The sequence below is a fragment of the Cyprinus carpio genome, chromosome A6, assembly GCF_018340385.1.
Source record: "Cyprinus carpio isolate SPL01 chromosome A6, ASM1834038v1, whole genome shotgun sequence".
Lineage (NCBI taxonomy): Eukaryota > Metazoa > Chordata > Actinopteri > Cypriniformes > Cyprinidae > Cyprinus > Cyprinus carpio.
This window is the reverse complement of record NC_056577.1, coordinates 8,759,078-8,779,677: the sequence shown is the minus strand read 5'-3', so window position 1 is coordinate 8,779,677 and position 20,600 is coordinate 8,759,078.

Sequence of the window (20,600 nt, the reverse complement as noted above, 5' to 3'; positions counted from 1 at the left end):
ATTCTGTTGATCTGCAAGATCATATAATTTTAATCTGTGACTCCTATAATGCTTACTGGATAACTTTTCTGATGACACACGCATTTTCATATCCTATGCACACGTGGCCACACACACATACTAGTAGTTCAGTACAGTAACTTTTATTTGATACAGCCCCAATAAAGGCTAACCGTGCAGATTAAACCATAGCTCATTTTACATAGTTGTATACTGTGACATGATATGGGTGTAACTGACAAAAATGTATAGAAAGTTAAAGGGGTCATATGATGTTGCTAAAAAGGCCATTATTTTGTGTATTTGGTGTAATGAAATGAGTTTATGTGGTTTAAGGTTCAAAAAACACATTATTTTTCACATACTGTACATTATTGTTTCTCCTCTATGCCCCGCCTTTCTGAAATGAATCGATTTTTACAAATCTCATCGGTCTGAAAAGCGAGGTGTGCTCTGATTGGCCAGCTATCCAGTGCGTTGTGATTGGCCAAATACCTCAAGCATGTGATGGAAATGTTTCGCCCCTTACCATACTGTGATGCCATGTGCCAGAGGGATGAGACAAAAACATTAAAACCCATTATAAACGAGGCATTTTTTGAATCCGGTTGGGACATAATTTACAGATTATAATGACTTACAATATACTGTCTTTTTATGCGTTACATTGCATCACACCGTGTAAACATAAAACCATGTCTGGATTTGTGATCGGAGAAATAACAAACAACAAGCGCTACTCTACACTGCTCAAAACTCGCGTTTGAATCATCAGTGGCAAATCCTTTAAATATAAAAACGTACTTACAGACTGTGAGTCAGAACAGCCGGCATTGTAGTCTACTCTCCCAGCATCAGGAAACAGTCCTCCATAAATGCTCTCCACATCTGAATATTTGGGTTTAACTGTTCTGGAACAGTGTTGTAAATACAACTTAACCACTGATTTCTAGTCGTGTCCTCTTTTGGAAGACCAAACAAAGTATTTGCAATGAAACACACACCGTCTTCACAACATGGCGGTGGTGGTGGCAGCAACAATAAAGTTATGCCTTCTTTCTTTGCGTGAAAATTTGGGCGGCGTTATGCAAATCTTCCCACATCATGATGTAGACATGTTGGGGGCATGTTTAAACGAGGCGTATTAGGAGGGCATGGATGAGTCTTAACTTTTATAAAGAATATCTTGTTGGGTTTTAGACTTTAGTCTTTGCAGCTTTAGGGATCTTATCTATTCACAAACAGCTTCTAACACTCCAAAGAAAAAGGAAAACTTGAAATCACATCATATGACCCCTTTAAGATAATACAACAAAAATGAATCCAGATCACCTGTAGGCACTAGGAAGAGATTAAATTCTTAAAACCTAGATCTATAATCCATTTGATTCACTCAGCACAGCAGCATTATCAGACATTTATAATGAGTTGGGTGTTTTTCAAAACTCATGTAAACGAACTGCACTGGCTAATGATAATGAAATGCTCTAGTAGAGCAGGAGAGAAATGTAGGTGTAATTATTTATGTGTTTCACTTCCTGCTTTCGAAGCATAAGAGGAAATTAAATGCCAATATTTGAAATAGGCATTAATTTAAGCACTTGAGAAAGCTAAAATTGTTATCCCACAACTAGGATGTGATGTCCAAGGGATGGTGTTTTTAAGCGTTTTGTTTATGATGATGGAATAAATTGGCACAGATGTACTCCACACAAACACACGCCAAAGGATCAAACCCTAAATACACACTAATTCATATGCAAAACACACGCTGTGAGTTTATCTTCTTATTTTCCATGTTTCATTCTTTCTTTTGAAAGGGTAACCCCGCCGTGAATAGGTTTCGCTCAGTTATTTATAGAAGACTATGATGAAAACGCTCAGGGCGAAAAATATTTTCTTCTATCTCTATGTTCCACTAATACTGCTCTGATTGCATTAACCGCTGTCTGACGAGAGACGTGATTGTGATCTGCCTTCCTGTGTGGCCCTATAAAGACCAGAGGCTTTGGTGTTTTATCACCCCCTGTCTCGTATCATTTCCCTGAAGCTCCACTCCCACTGCCAGAGACAGATATACGAAGGAAAAACGAAGACGAGTGAAGAAAACGGGACTGCAGCTAATGATCTTCCACAGAGTTTAAATGGCATCATTAGCAATGCAATGTGATGCAATTTTCTGACACCCTGCTGCCCGATTCCTCTGTGGAGAACAAATCGATTTGAACCTGACAGACAGACTAAGGCTTTTTGTACTGCAGACTTAGAGCCATAACAACTCAAGAAATAGACTGGAGTCTAGGTGTAATGTGTGCTGGCTGGATTCAACCAAGCTGCAATGTTGAAGTCAGCTATTCGATGCAGTTATCATTCCAGCTGCCACGGAGAGATACTGTAACTTCAACTTCACAAAACAGGTAGAGGTGCTGTTGCGTTCAGTGATACATATTAAAAATTACTCAGCAAAAAATTAAACAACATTCTGTCAAACTGATAAATATAGCCAATGAATGAGTGTTAGCTCACAAGTGTATAATAATATCTAATTTAAATGATTAAATATACTATAATTTCTCTCAAGCGCAAAATGAATTGCTGTGGACTGCAGGCCAGTGCTAAAATAATAAAACAATATATCGCAAAAATAATGTATTTGGATTATCCCCATTGAGTTTACTAATACTATGATTCATTTGATCTATATTTATAAGTAATTATAGTTTACAGCAACAATAATGCAACAATAAGCATTATAAGTATTTTATTATTATTATTATTTACTCTTATTTTTATTAATAGTAGTAGAAGCATTGTTTATGGCATTTAAAGTTTAATTTATTGGTACACCCGATATAAAATAATCAACAGTAGAAAAGTAAGAATATTTCCCAAGAAATATACTCAAAATACAATTATGAATATGAGTATTATGAGTGTAGTAAATAATAATAAGTAGAAGAAGAAGTAGACAATGAACTGTAAATCAGTCAACAAAGCTCTACACAAAATATCACAACCTATAAAGGGATTCTGAGGAAAATACATTTATAATGCTGTCTCAGATAAGAAGCATTAAATGAAACAAAATGTCCATTATGAGTCATGCATTTATATAGAGATCTGTTGTCTCTCTTTGTTGTAATGATTACCAGTCTGATGTGTTTTTAAATGACAAGCTGTGGCAGAACGAGACAGAATCCTATTAGCTGACTGTTTTAATGGACTTTTTGTTTATGATGCGTCTGATGCAAATGAAGAGAAGCTGTTAAATGAGGTTGCTCTAGGCGGATCTTTAGCGGGATCAGACAGGAGAGAGTCTCATTATAAGACATTCTGTCTGATTTATGGCTGTCTACCCATGGGCTAACATCAGCTCACCCTGTGCATGGCTGATTATTTACATCTGTGTTATATGTCTGCACGTGTGAATTTATATGCAAGCGTGACTACTCACAAGTGCTCATTGATTGGGTGCTTTTTTGGACACTTTGTGAGGCCTTTACAGACATGAGGATTTGTGATTATAATCACATAGTCTGTTTTAAATGTCGATATAATGCATTCATAGGATTGCCCAACTTTGGCATGCATGAAAACAAAACTATCAGCTTTTCTTTTAATACTGGACAAAATGCTGAAAGTATGCACATAATGTTACACAAGGGACCACTTCTGCTTTCTCTTGATTGATTGGTTACATAAGCCATGTGACAAAAATAATTGATGCACTTGACAATGCGTCTGGGGGTGTGGTTTAGCACGGTGGAAACAAAGCACAGTTACCTATACCTGTTTATTTGGTGTAACATTTTTACACTTAAAAGTACTGAGTACATTTTAAAGCTTTAAATAAATGAAATAAAGCTTATATATTGAAGAATTTTTGTAAATAAAAAAAGTAGATCTGAATAACTACATTTTGGTATCATGACAAATAAAATTGAGTAGAATCATAGAGTATTTAAGTAAGCTAAAACCGAAAAAAATAGGCTCATGGGAAATGTGAACTTAAATAATATGAATCCACTAAAAATAGCAACTAATGATTACCTAGCAATAGTGCAGATACACATAATTAACATAAAGACCACTGCCTGCACACATGCAGATATTGCTTGTAATAAATGTAGCATGCATCTTTTTAGTCTCATTGTCTCTTGGTCTGTCCTCTACTGAACCACAGCCTCTGTTCTTCACCACAATGGTATCCACCTCAAAACAACCACATACAGTAACAGAAACCCCTAAATTCCAACATACACTCTTAAAAATATAGGTGCTTCAAAAGATTCTTCATAGTGATGCCAGTGAAGAACCATTTTTGGCTCCACAAAGAACCATTCAGTCAAAGGTTCTTTAAAGAACCATCTTTTTCTTACCTTTTTATAATCTCAATAACCTTCTTTTGTCACAAAGAACCTTTTGCGAAACAGAAAGGTTCTTCATGGAACCATTTAGACAAAAAGGTTCTTATATGGCATCGTGAAGCACCTTAATTTTTAAGAGTGTAACATAACATCAAACACTAACAGATCTTTTACTATATTTTGTGCAAAAACACACAAAATAACACCTTATTTCATCATTTTCTCTCATTATAAAGCATGCTCTGATTTCACTCCCTTTGTGCACAACTGTAAATTGAGTCAAATTTACCCAATTTCTTAATTTGTTGTTAAAGGTGAAGAATATTTATATAAAATGGGTAATAACTGAAGCTTTTGAAATTGATCAGAATAATTTCTCCATTCTCAAATATTTTGATATTTTAAAATATTCAGGAAAAAAATTAAACTAATTAATGAATAATGACTTCCTCACACAAGAGTAGATTAGTTATTGTGCTTAAATAACAGTAACTTAATGAATAATGACTTCCTCACACAAGAGTAGATTTTTTATTGTGCTTAAATAGTGGTGGTTGAGGAGAAATACTTCCCTTCTGGCCATTTGTTTCATTTTAAATCCCTTCACCCATGCTTTCATCTACTCAATCTGCTCAAAATGATTACATGAAAATGTCAATGCAAGTGAACTAACAGTCATGTCTGGTATCATTTGAAATGTCTCAGTGCAACTGGTACAATGGTCTCAATCTTACAAAAGTAGATTAAAAGATAATACAGATCCTAAGAGTTAAGAGATATTTTGCCTACTGTGATGGGAGTGCCCCTTCCCAGGGTCCTCCATGTAAATTACCTCCTGTTCCCATTGAGTTGTAAAACCACCCAGGCTTGGGACCTGAGTTAATGCAAATTCCTATTGTTAGTTACTGTCTCCATCTCGGGGGATGTTTGTCTTGGTCTGAGGTATTTAAACGATTGCAGCAAAAGGATCAGGGCCTTCTGTAGCCAGAATGAGCCCTTAGCATGAAGTGTGTCCACACACTTCATACTTATGTATTTTTCTAAAAGTCAGGTATGCATCTTTTACTCTTAGATTCACCTTTGAGAATTTGATGTGTCTTGTATTGATTTGATATCTCTGAATTGGCTATGTAATTGGCATAATACTTACCTGACTGATAATAAATTGTTACATTTGATTTACTCTGAGTTACTCTGAAATTGTTTCCTCAAGTAGATTAAGTGAAGGCTATGTTTCCGCAAACCTGCGTCCAGGGTTAAGTGCATACTAAAACTCAGGCTAGATGGAGCATGGGGCACATCAGGTGAGGTTTTAGATTTCTGGCTAACCGCTTGACTTTAGTTAAGTTGTACTCAGTTGCAGTAACTATGGGGGGCTAGTCAGAGCACTGGTCATAACCGCTGGTTATTGTCTCAGCTTTAATTAAGTTGTACGCAGTTATATAACTGTCGGGGGGCTAGACAGGTAGTGCTAGCATAACCGCTGATTATTGTTTGAGCTTTATTTAAGTTGTACGTAGTTAATCTTAACTATCGGGGCTAGACAAAGAGTACTAGCATAACCTCTGATTATTGTCTCAGCTTTAATTAAGTTGTACGTAGTTATATGACTGTCGGGGGGGCTAGACAGATAGTGCTAGCATAACCGCTGATTATTGTGGTGAGCTTTAACTAAGTTGTACATGGGTAACTGAGGGGGACTAAACGAAAATACTATTTCAAATATGGTAAGTATGGGTAACCTATTAAATAGTATTAGTCACAACCTCTGGCTAATGTTTAGACTGGCGAGTTTGTGATCGTTGGGCACACGTAGAAGAACGGCCGTCGTGGGGCACCCTGAGCGACATAGATTCCTAATGAACGAGCAAATATAAAGTAAAGAGTTAACTAGGATAATCCAATGTCATAATAATAATAATAATAATTAGAGACAGACAATCAACCAATTTGCCTTTCAACCTAAATTCGAGGCCATACTAAAATGGAGTCAGATGAAATATTAAAATGGAGTCAGATGAAATATTAAAATGGAGTCAGATTAGAATTGGATTTAAATTGAATAACTCTACACGCTGAAAAGACCGAACGCGCAAGAAACCTTCAGCCAGCACCGGATACCTTCCTTGGACCGAGTGCCTGGACCTTACAAAGTGGTGACCGGCGACGCGATCTCCCAAACAGGCGAGTTGCATCTTTCAGCGCAATATGGATTTGTACCGAACAAGAGGTTTGACCATCTCTTTCTCCAGCTGCTGTGGTAAGTCAATTTTTATTTGCCTTTTAGAAATATTGAGGGAAAGACAGACGCATCCCATATATACACATTTCTAGAATGAGTCGGAATACTCATATTGTTAGACCGGAGACCGGATCCGGTGGGTTTGAGAATTAGACGAAACCACGTACTTGTCAGGGACATGATAGCGGCAGCGTAGATGAGGAATTACATCCCTTGTTCTGAAATGGAAATATCTCTTTGTTTGCCTAAGCAACAAGAGATGAAACTTAAAATTGGAATACCATCCTCCAAATTATTGTCTGGTACTCAACAGAGAGTCACAAAATAGAACCTAAAGCTTTAATCAGAAAAACTGTGTTCTATATTGTTTTACTTGCTTCATTTCAACAAATGAGCAACATTTTAATGAGAATGAGGAAAGAGAATAAAAATGCTAAATTATAAACGATTGGGAAACTTGTGATTGGATAAAGGAAGACAATTTAATTTGATACATTTAAATATGAAAAACAAGTTGGGCAAAACAGAGTGATAAAATCACACAACCAATAAAAGAGCTTCAAAGAGAGCTTCACTGAGGCCAAAATGATACCTAAGCTCTTGAGGACTAACTACTACAAAACAGAACTCCTCTTGACAGCAGTTAAACAATAGATGATAGGATTAAAAAATCTGAAACTGATACACAGATCGAAAGTGATGATTTTATAAAACAAATGGCTTTGTTTCTGAGAGTGGCTCAAAGCTGAGTCCAAGGGTACATCCATTTAGAAGACTCATGTTTCTCTCCCTGTTGAATGGGAGGTGTTTATGGCCAAATTGTAACACACAAATAAAACATATCACACCTTATATCAAGCAAATGGCTACTGGGCCTTCATATAGTCTTTAAACAGACTAAATTAAATAAACAAACCTTTGAGACCTAAAAACAGTGATTGTGCATTGCATCAGCCCTGAGCTTGCCCAGCTCCTCAACACCTTTTCATATTCAAATGAATTGACATTAGAATGCAATTTGTGACAACTTAGACCTTATTGCAGATGGAAAATTTCGGACAAGTTGTGATTTGACCATGTACTCCAAGTATGCATGCAGTCATTGGATGTTAACAACTTCAGAGTCTCTCATTGGCTTTAAGAAGGACTAGTTGTTATACATTGTACATGTGTGTACTACTGTGATTACATGGCCAAATCACAAGGTCTTCTCCAAGACGAACAAATTGACAACTATATTTATTCCAAAGACTCTCCAGAGACCAGAAATAATATTATTTTTAATATATACTATTTTAATATAATATAATTATATTATAAATCAATTTTATAATGTACATTATATTATAATCGCCAAGCATGGCATTACATGGAAAAATATGATTTGCTAACACTTACAATTAAATTTCATTGGTCTGCTACCCAGTGCCCAAAAAGGGAGGAGGTTAGTTTTCATTTCAATAGTATGGCACAAGCGATAGCGAACCAATTCATCCTTCGCTTAGGAGCACCAACAAAAAATTTTAATCTGATCAGAGAGAGTGGCTAACATTACTTGGAAATTGAAACATCCAAATTTCAATGCAGAATTCAGAAACTCTGAATTTGCACCTAATCTTGCTCCTTAAAACTGGAAGTAAAAAATCTACTAACATTCAGGAGCTGGTTACCTGTTACAGCAAAAGGACCAAATTGACATCACAATTGTAAAACTTCCTTTCCTTTGTTTGGAGCATGACTGTATTTACACACAGCCACAGTCGAATGATGCCACACAACACCATTTGATCTTTTACATTTAATTGAAAAAAATGATAAAAGGGGGGTGTAAAAATACTAAACATCAGACCAAAATACAAGAAGTCTTTATGTGCCACAGAGATCTGAATGTGTGAACAACACCATAAAATAACAATTGCCAAACAGACAACACAGAAACAGGTGAACACATTTCTGCCCACAGATCTGACTGTAATGAGAGCAAATGCAACTAAAGCCATGGACATTGGTCCATTGGAATTCATGACGACATGGGTGATAAAAACACCAATTAATCTAGAAAATGTGCCCAGCAGAACTGGGGTCTCTAATGCTCATGACACAGCAGACTGTGAGGGCTCGACTGCAAGAGCAGCATCAGGTGTTACATACTCAGACTGCACTGAAGCAGTGGCAGTGATTCAGATCTGACCAACGGAACTCTGTTTCATGTGACATCTGGAATTAAAATTACAATACATGAGGGTGAATGTAGTTAAAATAATTCCACATGCCTGAACATGAAACTGATGAAAAGTTCAAAATTAACTGTGGTTCTCTTTGTATTTGTTTCTGTCTCAGGTTGACCAGTGCAATTCTTTGGAGAACAGATACCAGGAAGGTGCCTGGTCCCATCTTCATCAAACCAGGACAACAGAATTGTTAGAACATAACCTGAAATGTGGGAGATGGATGTGAAGACACTTGAAGGGGCCATTCACACCTCACAGCAGAACATCACTACACAAATATCCACATGGCCTCCCGGATTAGAACCGGAACTAAATTTTTGCAACACAGATTGCTATAGATTAGACTCCATCCATCTCCCAGACATGAGCAAAGAACACACACCGCCACTACTGCATCACCTCATTTAGACTATCCAGTCTGTACACTACAAACAGAAGACAATGATGGCTTGGATTACAAACGTGATACTTCACTAAAGATCTATTGTCCATCTTCACACTGACAGAACCACATAGCCTCACACTCACAGGACAATAGAATTAATTACATTCCAAAAGATACAACATATCTACTATCTGCAACCCATCTGAAAACTCATGGAACAACACTGTAACACACATTTGCACGACTTGTCACAGATCGATGGCGCAAATTTTTGAACACAGAGGCAGACGAGCCTTTGAAATTTTAAATATTGAATCTTTCTGATTGTTATTAGGGTGGTTGACAAGCCAGAGGGCCCCTGGTTTCCCAACACATCACTAAAAACAAAAAACATTATCAAAATTATTAAATGTGAAATGCCTGCACTTCATTTCTATCAATCAATCATAAAATATACAATTTTACCAAACCATCAACTGTTTAGCCTGCATGTCAGATACACACACACAAACACACTTACACACACACACACACAAACACACACACACACACACACACACACACACACACACACACACACACCTGTTACTAGGAATTTAGGATTTCCATTCTAGAAAAATGTTTTAATCATGTTCTAAGTCACTACTTAGAAACCTTAGATCTACATAAGTGGATTGCATCGGAAGATTCCTGAATGAACAGTGTGATTATTATATATACCTTCATAATCGTGATTGAATATTATTCTTATTGTCACCATATGGCTTGTTTATTGATGCATACCTCTACATTAATATTTAAGTTATACTGACCTCTTGCTGCATTTCCTTTGAGTCATTAAGACCAAGAAAATTTAAATTTATGCTTACATGGGACCACTCTACCATATTTGACCTCAAAAGACTTTTAACATCAGATGTACCACTTGCACTTGTGACTTGAATTCATCAGGTTTCTTTTTTGTTTTATTGTTCTTATGTTAACTTATGACTTTTCTATCTTACTCCATGGGTGATGACATTAAGCTGATCAGAATTCAGTCATTGAATGGCTACTAAGATGCTTTTCAGGTGTCCCACACAAATCAGTGTGTAAGCAAGGAGAACACTTTCACCTATTGAAGTCTGGCCAGAGAACCGCACCACTGGAGGTGAGAGGATTCACGAAGATGGGTCGGACTATCGTCCTAGAGAAGGTGCCACAAGGAGCAGAGGTTTCTCCGTAAATGAATGACACATAAACTGAACAAGTCGTAAAGGCTCAGACTGACCCACTGAACTGTGCTCACATGCTGAGCTCAACCACAGGTAGAAACACCGGAGACATTCATCCACCTGCCAAACTCAAGCGACACACACCTGCTGAGACTGAGTGTTCTGCTGATAAATACAGCCCTCAGAAGGTTTCTACAGCTGCTAACATCACAAAGACAATTTTGAGATAACATCTCGAAGATAAACAATCATCTAACAGTGACCCCATTGGATTCATCTGAATGTGACCCATTGGGGGTCAAACGGGGGACTGTAAGGGATTAAAGAACCTGAGATACTTTGATCTCCTGAGAAACAGACAATACAAACATACACGGGCATCTTCGAGACACCCCACAGAGTGGAGGTGCAGGAGACCTCCTTCCCTTCTGGCCATTTGTTTCATTTTAAATCCCTTCACCCATGCTTTCTTCTACTCAATCTGCTCAAAATGATTACATGAAAATGTCAATGCAAGTGAACTAACAGTCATGTCTGGTATCATTTGAAATGTCTCAGTGCAACTGGTACAATGGTCTCAATCTTACAAAAGTAGATTAAAAGATAATACAGATCCTAAGAGTTAAGAGATATTTTGCCTACTGTGATGGGAGTGCCCCTTCCCAGGGTCCTCCATGTAAATTACCTCCTGTTCCCATTGAGTTGTAAAACCACCCAGGCTTGGGACCTGAGTTAATGCAAATTCCTATTGTTTGTTACTGTCTCCATCTCGGGGGATGTTTGTCTTGGTCTGGGGTATTTAAACGATTGCAGCAAAAGGATCAGGGCCTTCTGTAGCCAGAATGAGCCCTTAGCATGAAGTGTGTCCACACACTTCATACTTATGTATTTTTCTAAAAGTCTGGTATGCATCTTTTACTCTTAGATTCACCTTTGAGAATTTGATGTGTTCTGTATTGATTTGATATCTCTGAATTGGCTATGTAATTGGCATAATACTTACCTGACTGATAATAAATTGTTACATTTGATTTACTCTGAGTTACTCTGAAATTGTTTCCTCAAGTAGATTAAGTGAAGGCTATGTTTCCGCAAACCTGCGTCCAGGGTTAAGTGCATACTAAAACTCAGGCTAGATGGAGCATGGGGCACATCAGGTGAGGTTTTAGATTTCTGGCTAACCGTTTGACTTTAGTTAAGTTGTACTCAGTTGCAGTAACTATGGGGGGCTAGTCAGAGCACTGGTCATAACCGCTGGTTATTGTCTCAGCTTTAATTAAGTTGTACGCAGTTATATAACTGTCGGGGGGCTAGACAGGTAGTGCTAGCATAACCGCTGATTATTGTTTGAGCTTTATTTAAGTTGTACGTAGTTAATCTTAACTATCGGGGCTAGACAAAGAGTACTAGCATAACCTCTGATTATTGTCTCAGCTTTAATTAAGTTGTACGTAGTTATATGACTGTCGGGGGGGCTAGACAGATAGTGCTAGCATAACCGCTGATTATTGTGGTGAGCTTTAACTAAGTTGTACATGGGTAACTGAGGGGGACTAAACGAAAATACTATTTCAAATATGGTAAGTATGGGTAACCTATTAAATAGTATTAGTCATAACCTCTGACTACTGTTTAGACTGGCGAGTTTGTGATCGTGGGGCACACGTAGAAGAACGGCCGTCGTGGGGCACCCTGAGCGACATAGATTCCTAATGAACAAGTAAATATAAAGTAAAGAGTTAACTAGAATAATCCAATGTCAGAATAATAATAATGATAATAATTAGAGACAGACAATCAACCAATTTGCCTTTCAACCTAAATTCGAGGTCATACTAAAATGGAGTCAGATGAATTATTAAAATGGAGTCAGATGAAATATTAAAATGGAGTCAGATTAGAATTGGATTTAAATTGAATAACTCTACACGCTGAAAAGACCGAACGCGCAAGAAACCTTCAGCCAGGTTTCTGATTAGCTAGCCACCGTTACGAGTCACTTCGATCTGTTGATTGATTAGATTAAATATTTAAAACCTTTAACAAAGGTAGATTTGCTGTAATGAGTGACAGTTTTTCTGATAGTATATATGAGAGTCATGATGTCTGGGCTGACAAAAGTTTGAGCGGTTATATCTAACAAAATGTGATGCTGTATTTTACATTTTAGGTAAAGTGTCTTTTTTCTTTGGACAATTTCAGGACAGGTGACATTTTTAGTACATACAAATTAGTCTCAATGGCTGTCCTCCAACAAATAATTTTCCAGTCCCCTGCAGAAACTATTAAACTGCTCAACTTTATGCTTTAGTCACTTATTTGTCATGTTAAAGTTTAATGTTTAAATGGTGTAACATGTAAAGAATAGTTCATCCAAATATAAAAATGTTATCTTCTAGGATCCTGACAGTATAAATCACAGTCCACTTTTCTTGTATGGATTTTTTCTCCTTTTTTCCAATTATTTTTTTTAATTGATTACTGGCTGTTTAGATATAATGTGTTTAGGAACTTTAACAGTCATTGCTGCTAACAGCCAGCCCATATATGGTTGATTTAAAACCTACCAACATTATTTGCATATCTATTTTCGTTAAAAGAAAATATTAATGTCTTAATTAATTGTATTTGTACTAAAAATACATTAAAATTACAACATATACTAAAATATGCTGTTTTTAATATCATAAGTCAGAAAGCGCTTTATTACCATGTATGTTTGCACATACAAGGAATTTGTTCTGGTGACAGAAGCTTCCAGTACACAGAGACAAGAACAACACTCAGATAATAAAAAATAAAGATATATGAATAAAATACACATATAAATGTACAAAAACATTTTTGTACAGGTGTGCTATAGATTGAATAGTGTAAGATGTAAGGATAGACTAATATGGGTGCTATCAAATAAATATAAGTGGTATTGCACATATTTTTATTGCACAATGGGGAGATCAGGCAGCATATTGGTCTATTTTTGTACAGCTAAAATCACCGAAAGTCGCTCCCACAAGAAGCCTTGCACATTCAAGTAAAAAATGGTTGTGCTTGCTCTTAAGTTTTTAAACAAGGTGGACAATACTGCTGATTGTTGGTGTATATCAGCATTCTCCTGTCTAGATGGACATCTGTGATCTTTGCTTCTTACCTTTGCTTCTTGCTCACATTAGTGCTGCGTTCTTAAGACACTCAAGAAGCCCAATTGAACGGCCGCTGAGCTCTCTTTTTGTTTCACAGAAGAAAGAAACTACATGAGGTGAGCAAATAATGACAAAATGTCATTTTTTAATGAAACTGAACTTTCAGCAGTTGATCTTATTTAGTCTCTCATTGATGGGTCTTTAGGGTGCGCGGCCCCTTTAAGGCAGACAGCACGTCGTAAATTCCTATGAAAAAAGCGGGGTTTTAAATGCCCAGCTGACGTCATTAAACTTTGTAAGCGACTGGAGTGCGCTCGGAGGGGAAGGCACACACGCGCGCGCTTTTCCAGGCATTCGCTGCAGATGCGACTGGACTGGCTCCGGTTTTCTGGGAATAACTACAAAATCAACATTCCTTGTAAGAGAATTTCCGTTTCTTTAAATAGATTATTATTGCGGTAAATACATGGTTTATGTGGTGACGTTTTATTAGAGGAATGTTTCAACGATAACAGAGGCATAAAAAGTAGTTTGAGTGCGAATCTGTTGCATGCTGTTTACGCGTTAAATTTATTCTATAACTATACTGCTGTTTACTTGTGTTATTGATAACAAAGGGAAACATTCACAATTAAATGGGCTTTTCCGACGTTTTTTGTTGTAAAATATTTTCATTTACTGTATAAGCAGAATGGCAGGTGTATTAGTGAAACTCGTGCACGCGCGTGTATATTTGATCGCCTTGTTGTAAAGTTAGTTCCGTTGTTCAGTTCATATGGCTTAACTGTTCCGTGGTTTCAGCACTGTTCTGCCGTGCATTAGACAAATGCATTGACCCAGAGCTCAGCCACGGACCCCAGCAGTCACACAGACAGAATAATGTTCATAATGATATTGCTGACTCCGTGTCCCTCTCCGTTTGCTGTCCTTGACAGAGGAAAACGAGAGAACAGCATAATGACATTTTGACAGTCTCAGGCAAGCTGCTGTTGTTGTGGTTTAATAACTGAGGCTGCCAGACTTTAAATCCATTTGCTTCTGAGAATGATTTCAATCAAATGTGAACTTGCTAAATAAATGAACCTTCATGCTCCTCATATGATTTTATTCAAAATTAAATTTCATGATTAAAACAGCTATACTAACATTAAAAGAATTGTTAATACAAAATTAAAGTCTACAAATTTAAAAACCCTATATTACTTTTTTTTCTTCTGTGGAACTTAAAGGAGATGTTTTGAAAAATGTCCAAGGCAAGCTGCTCCTTTCCATACAACAAAAGCATTCCAGTGCCTCCCAGTCTCCATAAAGCAGAATAAAATCAGTTCATATAGTTCGTCCAATATTACTAGACTTCTGAAGCCATACCATACAGTACATTTGTATGCAGAACAGTTGGAAAATCCTAATTACCAGAAATCTATCCCTGTTACATCTCTCAGATCTCATTCACACCTCCATATTTTTAAACCTTAAGCATCATGATCAGTCAAGAGACAAATAAATGACATTAAGCATTTGATATTAACTTTCACATTTTATGACGGCTTTCACATTGATCCAGAGAGACATGCTGTCACTAGCTACTGAAGTGGCATTTCAAGCACATATGTATTTTATATCACAGATTTTGCATTATTTCAGGTGCCCATCAATACTCCATCTGGAAAACAATGCTGACAAGTATTAACAACATAAAAATGTTAAACGTACAAGGTTATGCAATTCCAGAGAGGACTTATAGTGAAATAACTTTATAAAATTCATAAATCTATAAATAAAAGACCTAATGGCTTCGGAACAGATGGAATGCAGCTACTACTTTAATGGTACTTTTTTGAGCTTGATAGCTACAGGTCACTGTTGTGCATCATTTGCGATTTGTCTTGTTTTTTATTTCACTAAAAATAGAAAATCATATGGGTTTCAAAAACCATAAGGTTGAATAAATTTATTTCTTTAATTTGCTAAAATTGTTCGTGAGGATGAATATATTTTTTGTCATAATTCTTGAAGAGCATTAGGCAAGACATTTACATAAGACTTTGAATCCATTTTAATGGAATGATTAACAGGACAAGGAAAAATCTTTTCTAAATAACACTGATCTGCAGGTGTCATTCAATCACACTGTTATTAAAATGTCACAAATTGCATAATCTTCAGATTACACCAGTGTCTCACATTTCTTGAGCATGAGATTATTTTATTCTAAGTGAAGTTAGTAAAAAACATGAGCCATGTCAAAAGAATCACATGCTGCAATGTTTCTACAAAAAACTGTTGCTGTAATGTAATGACAACATGATCCACGCCAGATATTTAGAGATAAATATGTGAAATCCTTTTTTGGAACTTTGCCATGTTCAGCAGGACTTATAATGATTTATAATGATAATGTACTCATGATCATTGCTGTCAATAATGGATTGGACTTGCTTTATTTGATTATTTGACAGTCTTATGAGTGGTCTGGTTCCAGTGCCAGTCTTGGGTTCTGTTCTTGTCTGGGTCATGTGAAATTGGATTTTGCCATGGGATTTGGACTCTAGAGCGGTTATAAATTGGAAGACAGGTGTGATGGGCTTCATGGAATGTTTTCCCAGTGGTAACTTTATTCCCTTTGTCTTAGGAGAATTGATATGAACACTGGCTGCTGATTACTTCCTGATGTTACAGGCCAAAAGGAAGAAAAGCACACACTTTTTGCATATTCTAGTAGCCTCTTCAGCCTCTTCAGTAAGATTGATTTTATGAGTATGCAGTCAATAAATAAGATACAGGAATAATTTGAGAAAGATGTCTCTAGTCAAGTCAAGTCACCTTTATTTAAATAGTGCTTTATACAGATTGTGTCAAGGCAGCTTTACAGTTTTAAACAGGAAAATAGAGTGTTGATAATGCAAGAGGACAATAGTAAACACTCAGTTTTTCAGTCAAAATCAGTTCATCATTGATTCAGTGATATCATCTTCCAGCTCAGTCTCTATACTGTAAGTAAACCATTTTATGTTGATTGTCCCTAAAAACACTGTGGTGCTATCTAAACTTTGCAGTTTTTGAGCTGCACCTTTGTGAATCTTTAGCACAACAGCAAAAAATTGTTGTCAATGAAGTCAGTACCATTACAAGTTACATTTACATGCAACCAAATAATGTGTTTATAATTGGATTTATGTTTCAATCGGACTGAAAAAGCCATCATATAAACGCCTCGATTAACTTTATAAAGTTATCAAATAAAAATGTAAATATTGCCATCAATGACAGATGTGGCAGGGATTGTTGTTCATCAAACCTTTTGTATAATCATTATTTTTGCCCATCAGAAATTACAGTTCAGCTTCAATCAGCAGCTGTGGCCTAATGGTTAGAGAGTTGGACTTGTAACCCGAAGGTTGCAGGTTCAAGTCTCAATGCTGGCAGGAGTTGTAGCTGGGAGGGAGTGAATGAACAGTGCCCTCTTCCGCCCTCAATACCCATGGCTGAAGTGCCCTTGAGCAAGGCACTGAACCCCCAGTTGCTCCCCGGGCACTGGATATACAGTATAGCTGCCCACTGCTCTGGGTGTGTGTTCACAGTGTGTTCACTTCTCACTGCTGTGTGTGTGCACTTGGATGGGTTAAATGCAGAGCACCAATTCTGAGTATTGGTTACCATACTTGGCAAATGTCACGACTTTCACTTTTTTTCACTTTCAATCAGTGATTTATATGGGAGCTCTTCAACAAAACTTTACTGTGACAGTAAAAATTAGTGATAGTAACTAGACGAAAAGTGATTAGACAGCTTTTAACCCCGCAGGCACACACTCATTCAGTTTTTTATAAAGTACACATAATGAGACATAATTTGAATAGCAAATACGATGCAATGTTTTTGTCTAGAGAGATACGATCCTCTAAATCTATCCTAGATTTGGTTTGTTTTACTTTAACATTAGGTCCTTAGTGCACAGGGAAGTATTGTTTATTGTGTTTGCCAGCAAGTTTTACCCTGAGCAAATTAGCAATGTGTCTTTAGTTGCTCGATAGAAACCTCCTACCAAGGAATACTAATTTAGTAAAAGTTGAGTGTTATTTCCCTGGGAAGTACAGCTTTTATCACCACACATTTTGCAACTCGCATGCAAATTGAAAGTATAAAAATATTTCAAAATTCAATCTAAACAGATGTTTCTGACATTATGATCTGCAGAAGCATACAAATTAACGTACACATTTTAAACTCTGCTCTTGTTCCCCAGACATTGATTAGTGTGACTCAGAAAATCTATCTGACTCTTAGCTGTAATTGCTAACAACACTTTTGCGTTCACAAACAGTATTCGACATACTTTCAATAGAAATGAACATGTACAACACAAAGACTGAATGCTGAGAGGGTCCATACCCCTCATATTCAAAACATCCAGACAGAGATAATCACTCAACGGCGTTTGATGCTTCATTTCCTGTCAGTGAATCAACATCTGACTGCATGTCTACGTGCTGTCTCTTCCAAATTAGATTAGAGTTTTTTTTAGCTTTAAATTGTAATTGACTGGAGCAGGTGCTGCATGAGTCTAATGAGTTGTCCATTTGAATTCACTGAAGTGTAGAAACCAATAAATTTCTGTTTAAACTAACAATGTGAATTTTGAGTAAAGCAACCGTTTTCAAGGCTTTGTATGAGGAACAGGCCCATGCCTGATAATTAGGCACACAAATCCTATGATCCTTTACAAATCAGCCCTCAGCGTGGTGCTGTATCGATCTAAAAATAAATAAGTAAACAAGTTATTACCGATTCTTCATTTATATTTGTCTGCTTAATGCCATTTTGTTATCAGGAATGTTCGTATTGATTCATTAGGATAGTGCAATGTGACTCATTTACCCCCACAGCCATTACAATAATACAAGAGACCATGTGTGACTGTCAATATGAATGCAATTATAAGTGTGAAGTGGGGTGCTGGGAAAAAAACCTGTAAATAAATCTCCAAAAGAAATTGCAAATCAGGTTTCCAGAACACTTCCTCATCTGTCATTGGCTGTACAAGCAAATAGTCCCGCCCCAAACTAGCCAATGTTGCTATGTTGGCCTAGTCAGGATTCTCAAACAAACAGTGCCTTAGTCGCTTTGTCATTTTTCAAGGAATTCGACCTACTGTACAAATGCCCTACTTATTACAGTTAAGCTGGAATGGGACTTTGTATTTTAACAAAGAAAAAAATATACTAACATGCTAATGGCAATGGATGGTAAACATGCTAATGCTTACCACATATGATGTCAAATCACTCCAATAATGATAAAATCATCTCACGCCCTTTCATTCATTACTGTGAACTGTATTGATGGCAAGTGATTCTCATTAAAAACAATGTGATTTTCCAGGGTTTGGCCTACAAAAATGTCATCCCTGCAGCACTCTGTTGGCTGGTGAGTTGGCTAGTAAATTCAGTAAATTCAGTATATAGTGCATAAATCATATTAACTAATGTTATAGTGCTTTTTGTTATTTTAAAGCTTGACAGACCCAGTTCACATTTACTTTCCCTATGGAAAAGACTGGCCAGTTTATTCATTTTTGTGTTCCAAGTGAGAAAGCTAAAGTCATAAGGGTTTGAAATGATATGAAATGTAGTAAATGATTTTAATGTGTAATGAACTAATCAATTTATTGCATTCATATATTTCTTTATTTTCAGAAACAGGCAGAGTCTGTTATGAGAATAATATGAATCATTGTATAGTCACTCATCATTTTGGAAATTATTTGGGAGAGCACTACTGGGGTTTTTATGTACATGCTGATTAATTGCCTTGTTATGATCGTTTAGCTGAAGACACAGAGATGCTGTGAGGATTAGTTTAATTACTTGTATGAAAAAGTCATTAGGATGTGATTCACACATCTGAATGAGGGAAAAGAGACCAATTTCATTACGTCCCATTGTGCCTCAAGTGGTCTGAAGGACCTGCATCAGTCATTTTCCGTCTTTAGTTTTCTGTTTTCTGTGACCGGTCCTATGACCAAATCACACTGGAGTGAACAGCTAGTGTGGGCTGGATGATTTCATGCATTTATTCTTCAGGAGGATGTGTTATGCCCCACTATGAATTTACTGTTATTTTGAGTGGTAGATTTACAATAGTCAAGTCACCTTTATTTATATAGCGCTTTAAACAAAACAGATTGTGTCAAAGCAACTGAACAACATTAATTAGGAAAACAGTGTGTCAGTAATGCAAAATGACAGTTAAAGGCAGTTCATCATTAAATTCAGTGATTTTATCATTCAGCTCAGTTCAGTTTAAATAGTATCTGTGATATCATTTGCAATCAAGTCATCGATATCGCTGTAAATGAAGTGTCCCCAACTAAGTAAGCCAGAGGCGACAGCGGCAAGGAACCAAAACTCCATCGGTAACAGAATGGAGAAAAAACCTTGGGAGAAACCAGGCTCAGTCGGGGGGCCAGTTGTCCTCTGGCCAGACGAAACCAGCAGTTCATTTCCAGGCTGCAGCAAAGTCAGATTGTGCAGAGGACTCAACTGGTTCCTGTGGTCTTGTCCCGGTGGTCGTCTGAGACAAGGTCTTTACAGGGGATCTGAATCTGGTGCTCATAGTAGTCCTGGTCTCCACTGACATTCAGGGCTGTAGAGGTCCTTTCTAGGTGCTGATCCACCATCTGGGCTGGATACGTACTGGATCCGGGTGACTGCAGTGACCATCTAACCTGGATACAGACTGGATCTGGTGGCTGCGGTGACCTCAGAATAAGAGAGAAACAGACAAATATTAGCATAGATGCCATTCTTCTAACGATGTAGCAAGGACATCGGGTGTTATGGGAAGTGTTCCCGGTTCCAGTTTATCTTATTAATGCAGCCTAAAAATCCTTTAACGGATTTGGATATTAGAAGCGTATTAGTTTGTTATGTGTAAGCCAGGTTAAAGAGATGGGTCTTTAATCTAGATTTAAACTGCAAGAGTGTGTCTGCCTCCCAAACAATGTTAGGTAGGCTAT